General features: G+C 46.1%; 1 long non-coding RNA gene across 1 annotated transcript; it reads right to left on the bottom strand.

Annotated features, from left to right (window-relative positions):
- Window positions 1–3,614: 3,614 nt before the first annotated feature.
- On the bottom strand, window positions 3,615–14,102 carry LOC142088167 (uncharacterized). The gene is made up of 3 exons (XR_012675757.1): window positions 14,076–14,102; window positions 7,379–7,495; window positions 3,615–3,653 (listed from the first exon to the last, which is right to left on the bottom strand). It is a non-coding gene; the product is annotated as an uncharacterized LOC142088167 (long non-coding RNA).
- Window positions 14,103–14,794: the final 692 nt, after the last annotated feature.

Below are 14,794 nucleotides of genomic sequence, written 5' to 3'. Positions count from 1 at the left end.
GCCGGGCCGCGGGACCACCCCGGCGGCAGCAGGCGGCCGAAGCCCCCCGCCGGTCCCCGCCGCACACCCCGTCCCATACAGCTCCGGGCAGAAATGCTGAATCACGAAGCCGCCGGACCGGAGGCGGCGGTGCCGGGGGATTCCCCCTGACCTCCAACCCCGGGGCTGGCCGCCTCCCTCCGCCCGCTGCCCGGCTCTCCCGGGCGCGGGTCCGGGAGAGGGGCCGGGCGGCGGAGGGAGAGCCGCGCCGCCCGCTCCGCTGCGGCGCCGGCGGCGGCGGGCACTTACTTGAAGGTGAGGACGCAGAGGGGCCGGTAGGACTTGTGGCTGGTGTTCTCGGCCATCCGCTTGCCCCAGAAGTCGTTGGCGAAGGCGGCGGCCACGGGGGCAGCCGCCCGCACGTCGGGGTTGTTCACGATGGCCCAGACGTCGTCGTGCACGAACTCGCCCCGCAGGGAGTTGCCGTAGCAGAGGGCGCACAGCCCCGCCAGCACCGCTGCCGCCGCCGCCCCGCCGCGCCGCCCGCCCGCCGCCGCCGGGGACGTGTAGGGGGGCGGCGCGGCTCGGTCCCGGCTGCGGGAGCCCAGCGCCGAGCCCGTCACCATGGCGCGGGTGCGGGGCGCCGCGCTGGCTGCCCCGGCTCCGCCGCCGCCGCGGCGCGGGGAGGCAGCGGCGGCCGCATGGTGCGGGGCGGGCAGCGGGACCGCCGCCGGCCACTCGCGCTCTGCCGAGGCGCAGCCTGCCCGGCTGCAAATAAACAGCGGCCGCCTCCCCGCGCCATCCCTCCTCCTCCTCTTCCTCCTCCTCCTCCTCCTTCCCCCCCCCCCGCCCCGCACGCATGCTCCTTGCCGCGCTGTCACCTCGCCGCCACCTCAGCCCGTCGGCGCGGTGGGCTCTGCCCGGGGTGGCTCCCGCACAACGGCGAGGGAGACGCGCACGGCACGGCGTGGCACGGCAGCACCCACGCGAGACCGTGCTGCCCGCGGGCGGGGTGTGCTGCGGGGCTGGGAGCGGAGCCCTGGTGCGGCGGGTCGCCCCTGTCACTCGCGGGAGACGGGTGCCAGGGCCCCCTCCGTCCCCCCGCGGGCATCCCCCTCCACGGCCAGTCGCGCCAGGAGCTGCCTCCCCGCGGGCCATGCTCACCCGGGGAGTGGGAACGTCCCAGCCGGCTCCACGGCATCTACGCTGCTCCACAGCACCCACAGCATGCATGCTGATCCACAGTATCGATGCTGCTCCACCGTATCCACACTGCTCCACAGCATCAGTGCTGGTCCACACACCATCCAGGCTGCAGCATCGTCTGTGCCAGCCAGCCCCCACCGTGGCGGGGGAGGCATTTTGGTGTCATGGAACTTGTTTTCTCTACTCTGGTCCATCACCTGTCCCTCTTCCAAAATCACCTGAGAGCTGCCTTCCCCAAAGCATTATTCTGATGACTGTAGTGTGTCCGTCCCCTCCCATAGGCAACCTTTCTTGTGTTAGTGACAACTCCCAATAACTTTCACTTAAGGAAAGGCCGTGTTCAGATCTCTTACTCAGCCACGTATAAAAGGTATGTGGCCATGGCTTTTTCAGAAAACAGAAAAACAAAGACTCTATTCATGCTTTTTACCATTTAAATAAAACTCCTGCTTATAACCAAACAAAGAAATAACACCGCTTGGCAAAGAAGCTTATGAATGGCCATACTGGACATGCTTTGAATTTGTTCCTGAAAAAAGATACACTGACCGTGGTTCACCACCAGCCTGTGCAGTTCCAAGCTGCTCTGTGCATGCATGTGTGTGTGTGTGTGTGTGGGAAAAAGACAGGAACGGAAGCCGTGAAGAGTTGATGCAGACTGTCCGGTCCAGGAATGCTTTTTCCCCCAGCATATTTGGCACTTCGAGTGATCTGGTATTTTCCAAGTGCAACAGAACAGGCTTTTCAGATGCACTTTTGTCATAGCTAAAAATAACAGTTAACTCCGACTAGGACAGCATGTTCATATCCGGGACAGAAGGAAACTCCACCAGAAGCAAGTCAATCACTCAACCTTTCCCTTTAAGTGGCTGATGACATTTTGGCAGTTGGCCCCCCAGAGCTTTCCCCAGCATGGGTGACTGTTCGTTATGGTGTGTTGGTATTCATTTCCACCAAAGTTTTGAAGCTTGGGCATGTAAAGGTAGACTGCAACATCTGTGCCTGAGCACAGAAAGAGAAACAGCCTGGTATCTAGAGGCACTGAAGTACCGAAGCCCACGAGTTCCCAGTGGCTCTGGAAAAAAAGTCACTATTGCAGACATGCCTAAAAGGTGGAATTGGGACTTTTTGTTGACATAAATTAAAATGGTGACAGTTACTGGAAGAGGGGATGAGGGGAAGGATGGACTGTGATGTTGATGAAAGCAAAAACAACGTGTAAAATTTAAAGGTTGAAATTGCCTTACGGTAAACTCCAGGTAATATTTGAAATCCTAATTACTCTAGCAAACAACATCTGCAATCCTCCGTAGTTCTGAAATGTGCAGCTGAGGGTCTAACTATTCACTGGGGCAGATGTACCGCACGTGGGTGAGCTAGGCAGCCTAAAGGAGGGTCAGCAGCACTGCTTATGTGACCCCAACAAATCCAACGCACCCAGCAGCCCAGCTGGGACTGGGCAGGCTGCCCCTCCCAACAAGTCCCCCATACCTCATCTCCAGGCATGGACCAGGGTCCGCACAGCCTTTCTCACTGATATATTTCGACCTTCTGTCCTTCTTCATCACAGGTTGGGGGCAGCCCACCGATAGCCCACTCCTGCCACAAAACAGGGCCCAGGGCTCCCATCAGGCAACCAGATGTGGGGCAGAGGACAGGTCTCTCCATTCATTATCCAGGACTGTGGCACATGTCCCTGCTGTGTCTCAAGTCCCGCTGTCCACCCTTTGAGCTTAAGTAGTTCACCACATGAAGTTCACAAAAAATGCAGAGTTCTAAACTGGTAAATTATGAAGAGGTGATAAAATACCATTTTCTAATCAAGGGATTTGCTGTCAATATCTTATGACAGTAACATACACAGCCACATAACATTGCATAGTACAACAGACGTACTTTACAGAATAAATAACATTGTTTCCTATACAGATCTATGATTTCCCATTCGCTTTCATAACCTGCCATGCTTGACAACACCAAAAAGCAAGGAAAGAGATGGCAGGCCTGACCCATTCAGGACTCCTCTGCCCTCACTCTCCTTAGGAAAGCACCAACACTGGCCATTGGCTTTCATCTGGCACGGAAACCTAGAGTTTGCAAGGGAGAAAAATCCTATTTATTTTCTCATCTGTTTTCTTGTGCACTTATCGAAATGTTATGCACATAGTGCATAAACTGATTTATCAAGTTTCTTTTATGAGAAGAAAATCTATTCTCACTTCTCCAAGATAGACCAGATCTTTCCTTTCTTCCCTTAAGCAAACATCTGAAAGAGACAAAGCAATGCTCCAGCCAGCCACGGAGGAAGACCTCCTGTTCTTCACAGCAAAACCTGCTGAAATACAGGCACGTAGTCTTCTCCTTTCGATCCACAAGGGGAAACATTACCTTGTCAAGCAGCAGTCACCATCGCAGACTGAATTCAAGATGTTGTGTATTACTAGAAATCCTGACCACCTATAAAGAAACTAACAGAAAAAAGTCAGAATTCAGAGAGCAGGAGAACACACATTGGATCTTAAGTCTGTACATATATACACAGCCATATACACAGAGGGAGAGGAAAGAGAGAGAGAAAGAAGAGAATCCAGTGATGGGATGGTTTGCTCCAAAGCTGCTTTGCCTCTTCCAAAAATATCTGGTCTAATAAGAAGTATTTCCTCCTCCTGCAAGCCTTGATTCCTTCTCTACCTAAAGTAGCCATGTCATCGCTTCTGAAATGTAAAGCCAAATTGCTTCTCAGAAAAGCCTAGCTGAGTTCTGGAATCGTGTGTGCAGTTGAAGCACTCCAGCTATTTGAATGCCTACTTGTATTTGAATCACAAGTTTCATGCCAGCTATATAAAAAGATTGTTAACAAATGGCTGTTAAAACTAGAGACCTTGAAACTAATTATGTGAAATGCTCAAAAAACACTTGCTCTGCTAATTGAGCAGAGCTCGTTACTTCTGAAGTAGGAAAGTTTAGCCTCCACCTGGAGTAAAACGTACGGCAGGGTACACAAGGCAGTAGACACATTTGAACTGTTACACTTCAAAGGGTTGAGCACTGATTGATCTGTTATTATCTGAAGATGGCAACTGCTCAAAGACAGAGAGAAACTGCAAAAGTTTTGAATTTCAAGCTTAAACATGGAGTTCTGAAGAGTTTAGCTTTGCATTGACTGATTAAAGTATAAGAATGTGGTAAATACAATTTAAAAGTTAAATTACCATATGGTCATTGCTAGAGGTAAATTTCAGAAGTAGCACATGTAAATAGTTTCTTGCTGTCTGAACAAATAATTTTCCACTTAAACTAAGTCATTTGGTAACTGGTACAATTGATTTCTGCTTGTAGTCAGTTACTGAATGGTTTTGCAATTTATTTCAGTAGCCCCAGGATGAATCTCTGTATCTGCATGCATATAATCTTCGGTTGATACAGATTATGTTCATATGGTTAAAAGCAAAAAAAAAAAATAAAGAATGAGCCAGCCACCAGGTTCTGCCAGCTATTAAAGGAAGTTGTCTTCTTAAATGAAGGAGTGTTGCAAAACCTGGAACCGAGTTTGGCATCTTTAATCCAGGGCGCTGACTGTGCTGGAAGAGCTTTGGAGAGACAGAGAGCAATCCATGCAGTCCAGAGCCCCTCCAAGGAGTTCAGTGCAGGCATCGTTCTGTTTAGTCAAGTAGGATTTGAGCTTTGGAGTTACCAGGAGCACTGCAATGGTGCAGTGAAAGACTGGACTGGACTGGGCTGGAAAAATCCTAATTATGATCCTTTTTGCTTGTTACCAAATTGCTTTTAGGTCTATGCAGACTACAGAAAGCTTCTCTTTGATTAATTCTTCCCAAAGCCCAGTGGAAGTTCCTTTGGTTTTGCTTTCACTTTCCACTATGGCCAAGAGCCAGAAGTACTTCAAGCAGGAGAGGAAAACTTCTTGCCCTTAGTACCCTGGTCCTGTGATCCTTAAGAGACAAAGCAATCCAGTACCCTCAGGAGGACCTCTCCTTTTCGATAGGGATGTAGTATTTCAAGTTCAGTCCACAGCCCCCTAATAAACCTTCTCCCTGTGGCAGTCACAGAGTGTGCTAAGTATTAGCCCTGAAAATTCAAACCCCTCGGTTTTTACAAAGCTATATCAACAAGAAGACATCACATGGTAAGCACTGCTTGATGGATCCCCATGGATGCACATTTCCCATCCCTGACACAGATGGCAAGTAACACAGAATCCTCCATGACCCATTTTTAGATCCATTTGTCACCTGTTTCATATGCTTGTGTAAAATGAGAGATTTCAAGCTGAGAAAAAGCTTGCCATAGTTGTTACTGGATTAGAGGGAATCTCTTTTTCAGCTCATGCAACAAATGCATTTTCTGCCCTTGAGGAGACCCAGGTTAAGCCTTAGTCTATGGACAGGATTGTACAGGGTCTTTGAACCCCCGCAGTGGATGGAACATTCACGATTTGACAGGGTAGAGGCATCCAGAAGGTGGTACGGAGTGACTTGGGTTTGGTAGTCGCAGTTTAAAGGTCAGGGACAATACAAAGATGGGACAAGTCCCAGTAATGAGAATAATGGGACTCTTCACCTACAGAGCAGAGGCAGACTATGGCATAGGCTGCTGAAGTCTTCCACTCCAGCGGACTCACTCATCAGCTGAGGACTTTAGTACTTTCCATTTTTGTGTGCTTGATTTGGGGACCCTCATGATGGAATGGGGAGTGGAGGAGAGAAAGCATTTTTCTTTCCTTATTGAGCATGGATCTGCACTTTTCCTTCTCTAGAAGCACTGCAGAACTTTCCCAAAGCCAAAGAGAGTTCTCAGTCTTGCCTTTGCCTGAAAGATCTTTTTCATGGCATTGGAGCAAGGGAAAAGTGCAGCCTATAGGGCTTGAGTCATAAGAGTTATCACTTGTAACATTCATCTATTTAATGCTGATTAAGTACAAGACAGTTTATGTTGAATTTTTATGTACTTCACGGAAATCAGCTAATGGCTCAGGACCACAAAAATTGAAAAGGGAAAACCCAGCTCAATACAGTCACATTTCTGGGTGAGCGAATCAGGGACTCTTAGATGACCCAATATTTTTTTCACTTACAGTGCATAGCCCCAGACTGCATTTTTGCTCTGCCTGGAACCTTGTTTCTGAGTACAAGCAGGTCAGAATGGGTGTGAGGCTGTTTAAAGTGGGGATCTTGCTAGAGAGAACTTATTTTAAAAGCATAACTTTCCTGAGAAATGGACATTAGTAACTCAGATACCGTACGCTTCCTACGAGGCTGTGCAAGGACACGTGTAAATTGCCACGTGCCTGTAAAGTTGGAAGCTGAGATGCTGAGAGCACCGGAGTCAAATGCAGCATAAGAAACAGATTTGGGCACAGCACTCTGATCAATATTTAGTGGTAGGGATTCATATTGCTCCTGCAGGGAGGCATTGGATTTGGAAGAAGAATCTGATTTTGGCAAGACAGAGGGGGCATTTTCAGCTTGGACTGATCTGAATCAGTTTAATTTGACCCTATACTCAGCCTTCGGAGTTGGCTGTACGTTCCTCAATGTAATTGTCTGTTGGAGGTTTATATGTCAAAGTAAGAAGAGAGATTAAAGACCCCAAGTCTGTTCCTTATTCAGATTCAGTTGGTTTTGTTTTCTGGGCATCCTTGAGCTGGAATTCAGTAGCAGTTCTCTCCGAAAAGTAACTGATTTATATATAAGATCTTCTGGCATCCCTAGTTTCGATTGAATTGCAGTCACTGCAAATGGTCTGATAAAATCAGACAGTCGGATAAAATCAGGAAATCTCTACATTTATTCTCTGATTACCGAGCAAGCTCAATTTCATCATGGTGAAGGAGAAGCCAGTGGTTACAATTACTTTTTTCCTTTCATCTATTTTTTAATATTTGGGTTTAAGATGGAAAAATTACAAATGAATAAATCTGCACCAAGTCCAGTCAAGACTTTTCTTTATATAATAATATTATTCATATCTCTATGATTAGCAACAGCTGGAATAAATTTTAGCAAAAATATTAAAATCTATATTGTAGGGTAAGCCACATAGAGTCATTGTAATTTGAGGAGAGTGAAAGTTTCCATAAAAGCTACTGAGAAAGGAATATGACGTATTTTTTTTCAGGTGACTTCTTTGGATTTTATTTTTGCAAGCAGATACAGTTTTATTTTACAGAGCTTACCTTTCTAGTGTTTATGTTGAACAAACACTTCAGATAAAACAACGCATCAATCAGCCACTCTGGGCACTGCTTCTTCTCACTAGTCGTCTTACACCAAGTTGTACGGAGGAGCTCTAGCTGTGTTAAAGGAAAAATAAATTTTCAAGCACAATTACAACCACCTAAGCCGACACCAGTGCTATGCTAGCTGGAAAGCTATCACGCAGGTCTGCTTTTCACCTGCAAACATCACCATGTCCTGGCTGCTGTTTTCCCAAAGTGTTTGAGAAATTCACAGGCAGCTAATAGACCAGTGAAAAATCAAAGCAATAAACCCCCTTACAGTTTCTGAAAGGAAACAACTTGAAAGCCTGATTGAGAAGGGCAGTGTCAGGAGGAAGCGGGATGAAGAAGGAGGCAGCTGGGACTGATTGGAGTAGCTTTTCAGTGCTCCCTTTCCCTCTCCGTTGTTTCCATAGACCTTGCATCTCAGTGACTCTCAAACTGGTGGTAAGATAAATTGGGCCCTCCCCAGTGATCCTTGCTCTTCAGCACTCATCTGCACTCCTGTAAGTCTGTTGTGGACAGGTAAAATATGTTGCAATACCTGAGGAATTTTTAATACAAATATTAAAACCATTCTGAATGAAAGTGATTATCTAGGTGTGGAAGCACCAGAAGGACTAGTAGAAGACGTGCCGTGAGAATGGTAGGTGCAGATGGCACCTAGATCATCAAGATGCCAGCACATCTATGGCAGCTTACCAGGACCAACCTAAACTGAAGACAGACTACACACAGAGTAAAACAGAGGACAGACTATAAACCAAAGCCCTAAAGAAGTGATGCAAAGAAGAAAAGAACAGGCTAAGAGCCATAAACACCCAGGTAAGGAGAGAAAAATAAATCCTCATCCAGGGATGGAACAGGATGAAGAACACAAGAGGGTGTGACAGCATGTGCAAATCCTGTTTAGTTTTGGGTAAAATCACCTTTCTCTCCTATATTAGCTCACATTGAGCTTTGTTACATTGCTATTGCAGAGTTGCAAAATTAGTTTGGGGGCTATAAACCTGGCAATGTTAGAGTTATGACCCGTATGTGCTAACAATACTTATACACCTTTTATCCACGTGAATGCAAACTCTTGGTTTGCCTGAAATGCTCTGTGGAGACATTTGCCTGGTTTTTCTCAGTTCTCCCCAAGATGAGTGCACACGTATGAGCTCAGGACTTTCAGCTCCTCCTGCTAACGGGGACCACAGGACTCCCTCCTTTCAGAGTCTCTCTCTCCAAGGGGATGAGTCTCTCCTGCTTTCCTATGCCCACTCACACTCCCTTCATGAGTTTCAGCTGATTTCTCCTGCCTGAATCCACTCCAGCATTCTTCTCAGTCAGTAGGAACTCGTAACCTTTGAATTTCTATTGTTAAAAAATTTAAAAAACAAATTACTGAGCTTTGCCTAGTTTGGAGCTTACAAAATTTCCCATGGCTTCAGCCCAAAGCCAAAAGTCATCTGCAGTTCAGCTGAAACACTCCTAGGATCCCTGCAATAGGAGTCTGGAAGCTTTCTGGACAGCATTTGGAGCCCAGAAGGTGTAGAAATCAAAACAAGCCACAGTCTGAGAGCAAATCTAGCGTGCTCACTGTTACTAAACCTGTTCAGCAACACCTCTCTGTAGGGTTTTCCGACACCTCTAGCAGACCAGTCCCAGCACATTACACCTGCCCTTTGCTTCCGTCCCTGGGACATCGCATCAAATTCACAGGCCTGGCTCGAGGTTCATTTGACCTCACTGCCACATCCTAGGTCCTTCTTAGTTTTTCCCGCAGGCTGTCTAGAGGCTTTCAGAAGTGCTCCATGGCCCAGCATATCTTAACTATTACCGAGTTCATGCCACAGCTCTGTTCCTCAGGCACAAGGCAACCTTTTCTTTTGTAGATTAGAGGTCACGTATGCTGGGACAGAGCTTCCCTGGGAGCTGCTTCAAGAATAATGAGTGATTCTCTGCAAGACCCAAGGATTTTTGTGACCCTCATCATCATCTTCTCATTGCAAAAAGGCCAACACTCTCCAGTATAAACAAAAAGGATAATAATAGCAAACAAACCACTCTATCAAACCACAATACGCCTCTGTACTCTTAATCCTTCCTTGGGAAAAGATGGAGAGAAAAAAATTAATTACCTGAGAGTCAACATCATTTATGTCACTACTGCTTAAACAGACCCGTTGACAAAAAGGGTAAAAACATACCAAGTTTGCTCTGAATAGTTTTGTAAGGGAAAGGACTGGAGAGAAGCCTGAAGGAAAACTCAGGCACAGCCCAACTTCAGAGAAGTGCTGCAGAGATCCACACTTTGTAATTTGGGCTTATTTCTAGTTATCTCTGTATTTACATAGATTGACAATTGTGAAGAAGAGAAAAATCATAAAGATGGGGTTAGGCTTTTTTGGCACGAGGCTGGCATCTGCCATGGGGAATTAATCCATGCTAAGCTGCAGTAAGCCGAGCTGCTGCGTTTGTATTCGTGTCACTGAGACCGCTTATACTCACTGCTGGTCTATAAACTCTTATTAGTCAGACTTGACAGTGGGTGACAACTTGATGAAAAGAATAACCTCTGGATCACGATCCATTCAATAACGGTTTATAAAAATGATATTAAATGAGCCATTTTTCCTAAGACCACATACCAAAATATTTTGAGGAGATGAATAAAGTGATAGTGGGGAATTTTTTTTTTTTGGAGAAGGGGATTATAAGGTCCCAGGGCGCTTTGTCACTGAAATAACCACATCTGTCAGCTAAATTGGCAGAGCTATTATATTTAGTTTCTACAAAGAGTTCCTCGGATGCCGAGGTCTTGGATACCTCCCAAAAGATTTGCTCTCTGGACAGTTGAAGCGAAATAAAATTAGGGGGGAAAAGCAGTTCACAGCCACAGCTAGCATTTTCATTTTTTCTCGGTATCACATGGTCCGAAATGTTGATGAGAAAAGACGGGTTCATGAGAGGTGGCTTGACAGGAATTACATTTTAATTTCCTTCATAAAATTTTGCAAGCTTTTCTCTCTCTCCAGTGGCCACCTTGCTGTTGTTGCTTTTTGGGGCCCCATATGATCCCCCCTATGAAGAAAAGATATCCCAAGGCATTTCCTTTTTTCTTTTGCAAGACGCAGTCAGAGAATCCCATTAAATTTTTTAATTTGTTTAACTGGCTTCTAACTTTGCAGATTCCTGTCATGCCATAAAACTGACTGATGAATGACAGGGCCCTGCTAGGTTTGGCTAGAGTGTAATGAGAGCTCCCAGGGCTGGAAACAATAAAACACAATTTTCTGAGAAATGGGGTTTTGCAAGGGATGTGCTAGCCCTCACTTCACCACACCCTTCCATTTTGTTAGCTCCAGTTCAGCAAGTTAGGGCTGGATTTTGTTACATTTTCTATCATTATGAGCCCTCTGTTCTCAAAGGTAGGAGAGGATTCTCCGGGTAGCTCAAGGTCATTTAGGTAGAGAGTTGATGAGGGCCGTGCTGGGCACTGGCTCTGCGTGTATGGGAGCCAGCGTATGGGCCGCGTAACGACACAGCCAAAGCTCGTACACAGCAGTCTGGAAGAGAGAAGAATTTCAGACGAGTCAAAAAGCAGCCTCTCCCCTCCCACCCTGACCTTCTTTGGAGGTGCCCTACGCTGAAAATCCTTTCTATCTGTCTTTACGTCTATCTGTACATTTTTCAGAGGACTGTGGGTTGAAAAGAGCAAAGAAAGAAACATTAGAGTTCAGCTCTCGGCTATCACGGTTGCGTGCTGGTTTTGGAAACTAAGCGACGAGATGTTAATGCCACATTTCAGCTCACTGTCATTAACACAGTCGGGCTGTCCTGGAAGAGAAGCTTCCTCAAAACTCAGAATACTGCTTCTTTGGCTTTCTAGGTAAAACTGGTCAGTTCTGACTCCCTCCTGCGGAATACCCTCCTCGACATCCAGGCAGAGACAACGATAAACATTTTCACCTTGTCAGGCTGCCTGCAGGTAATCTAATCAGATCGGGAACATTTTAATTCATAACGAATTGGTCCGTCCGGCTGCAAGCGTCACTGAGGAACTGCAATAGAGATCCTCCAACCGCCCGGACCATCCTGTGCCATCAGCTGCACAGACACTGAGCTACCGCCGGGACTCAAGAGGCACCAGCACCCGGGCCTGGCCCTTATTACAAGTGCCTGCAGAGCTGGGGTCCCTCACACCTCCCCAGTGAAAGCCTCCTGGTCCCCCAGGGGAGCAAGGCAAAGAAGTGGTGGAAGAAAGCAAGCCTTAGCTTCATCATCAAACAAATCTGAAGCAACAGAGGTATAGGAAGGCTGAGAGATGTGCCCAAAGCTACAAAAGAGCTTGGCAGGAATACAGGCAGGAGCTGCAAACACATCTCCTGGTTGGGAGGCCATCTTCTCCCCCTGAGGGCATACAAGGATGGGGAAGGGAAAGACCCGCACACAGCACAAAGGCTCTCTGCTCTGGATTTCACTGCCTCTGGCGTTCTGGTTCACACTGGGGGGAGGAGGCGGGAGTGAGGAAAGCGGGCATCAGCATGCCGGTCCTCTGGTAAGAGCTTCAGTCGTAGCTGTTGTTACAGGCTTCAACAGAGCCAGCTCTTTCTCTGCCCTGGCCAAGCACTGCTACAGCGCACAGGAGAGGTCGGAACAAGGCTTTCCCCCACCTTTTTGAAGTTGACATATGGACTTCTTCGGTTTTTGCACTTTGGGATTTTGAGAGAGGAGCGGGACAGGACGTTGCCTAAGAGGGAAAATACCGTGCCCTCCCACTGCTGACCTCAGGACACGGTTATCTGTAAATCAACCCTAGAGCAAAATCCCTAATGGGGAATATGATAGGATGTCACATCACTGTAGCATCTTGCAGCAGCCGGTGCTTGTGTCTGAGAAGTAGGAATGCATATGCCCTTACAGTGACAGCATAGGAGATTTTGTTTTGGTTTTGAATAAATGATTGATAGGGTTAGGGCAACTGGGGGCAACAGGTCAAACACAGCTAATGAAAAAAGTAGACCCAGTCGTCATCCTGTTATATCGCTTGCTAATAGAGTAGTGTTTAGCAATAGCTTGTGTGTTGTAAGGCTTAAGGTTATCAGCAGAGTGACTGCAGAGAGCTAGTTAGAATTCACCCTGCATCCGCGGCTGTAATCTGGCAATTTAGACAAAAACATGTACTCTGTATAGGTACATGACATAGACTATTACTATTATTAATACAGTAATAGTCATAATAAATCACGTATTGAGTGTGTTTGTTATTCCGAGGAAAACTTAATTATAATTTCCAAGCTGGCAGCATTTGATTTACTTTTTGCTATCTCTGAAATTGTATAATTAGTTCCCAAGTTACGACTCCTGTGAAATCTCTGCCTTGTTGGGGGTAGGAGATGTGGAGTTACAGCTGCAGCCATCGCGCTGGCAAAGATAGCTTTCCCTTGAGAATATTAATTTTTAACATAAAAATGAAAAACGAGCAAAATTCCCCTAGAAAAGGGGGAATGCTTGGAGGGAGCCTGCCCTCGCATTGCTGACATGTCTTTGGTAAAAGGAGCTCTCTAGTGTCCAGTTGTAATACTGCAGTCCAGGAAGAAGATGCTATGAACACACAACCTGATGAAATAGATGTGCAAAGCAAATGGAAGGCCTGGGTCTCTTCTTTTAGGTACTCAGTGCTAATGTGTAATGTGCAAAGTGCTGCTTAAACATCACCCTCACCCAAACCAATACTGTACTCAAAAGTTTTAAGGCACAGTGCAGAGGTCTCGTTCATTCCCACCTATCTTTCTCTACCTGTTTTTTAAAGGAACTTCTGCTGCACTGATGAAGTGGCTCCTGCTTGGTCTGTGGGGCAAGGATGTGTGTGCATGTCTGCCAACATCCAGGCTGTGAAAAAAAGGTTTAAAATTTTACTGCGCTCCTCTCCAGAAACAGCAAAGTGCCTGCCATTTGGGGATCGTGTGCACATATTGGTTTGAGGTAGTGTATTTGGTACAAGTGAACACCTGATTGCAGCCGCTGCCTTTTAATGCGTGCACCTGATTAGGTAAAATTGTCTTGTGCCAGGCAAAGCAAGCCCTTGGTCACTAATTCTAGAAAGCAAATCACAAAAAACCTGTGTGGCTAGTGTACACAGGCAGATAGCCTTCCTGTCTTTCTAAAGTGAAGACCTTAACACTTTAATTAGCAGTTGTTATGCAGGTTTGAGTGCACAGAATAACATATTGCCTTTACACTGCTTTTAATGCTTGCATTTTGTTTTTTCAAAATGTTAGTGATGAGCTCGCTAATGTTGATAAAAATGAATTTATTTGGTTATCACTGGATGTCCCAGATGGAGAATAATGACTTGACAAATTGACAAACTGAGATTATCTGCAAATATTATGAGAGACACTGGAAGCTCTTATAAAATACACCATCATTTTTAATAGCATTTTGCTATTATGGTACCTCCCTTGTGGATACTGCGGTTTAATATTGCAAGCATGAAAAACAATGCCATAGTTGAAGCTTTGCCACTGAAAAGCACCATCTTGTGTTTCGTATGCTCTGCTTTCCACAGCAAGGCTTATTCTAGAGTAGAAAATAAATTAAGATGTAATAATTAACTAAATGTGTTTCAAAGGCAAGAAATCCCACACAGGGCTGAGTTGCTCACCTTTAATCACTGCAAACAAAATGACGGTGGATTTCCTGCAAGCCAGAGGTTTAAACCTTTTGTCTTTAGATGTGTTCGCAGCAGTTTTTTCTTCTCCCGTTCTTGACCTTCATTTTCTGAGCTCAGTTACAGAGAAGCTGTAGTTTTAGTAGCTGAAAACAATTTCAAGAATATAAGCCACAAACAATAAAGAATCCTGCCAGATTCAGGTCAGTCATGACAACAATAGGTTTTCCTCCACTTAGCATTTCAGCTCAGAATTAAGGTGATGACTCTTGATAAACGCAAAACCTATCAGTACATTATTATGTCTAAGCACCCTATATCTAAAATACAGCAGCCCGTTTTCCCTTTATTTTTGCAAATCTGCAGGCATGGCGGCAATGCCTTGACCATTCTCATGGCTTCTTTTTCAAAATAAAACAGACTGTTGATATTTTCAGACCAGAAAACTAAAGCAAAGTGTTTCTTGCCTTCTCAGAAAACTCTTTGTAAAAAAGTCCTCTGATGCTTATTCTCAAAAATGTGGCTCCCTTTTTCATTGAGATTTAGGTTAGAAGGGACTGTTAAGACCTTCTTGTCTGAACTCCTGCATAATATAGGGTGGAGAATTTCAGCAAGGTCCATGCTAATTTCAGTTTTATTTGCAGTCTTGGGTCCTTGTAACCCCCAGAGCCCTCACTGCCCCCAGCTGATGTCAATGGAAAGGTTGCTGTTGA

The sequence above is a fragment of the Calonectris borealis genome, chromosome 1, assembly GCF_964195595.1.
Source record: "Calonectris borealis chromosome 1, bCalBor7.hap1.2, whole genome shotgun sequence".
In the NCBI taxonomy this organism is placed as follows: Eukaryota; Metazoa; Chordata; class Aves; order Procellariiformes; family Procellariidae; genus Calonectris; species Calonectris borealis.
This window is presented reverse-complemented; position numbering and strand designations above follow the sequence as displayed.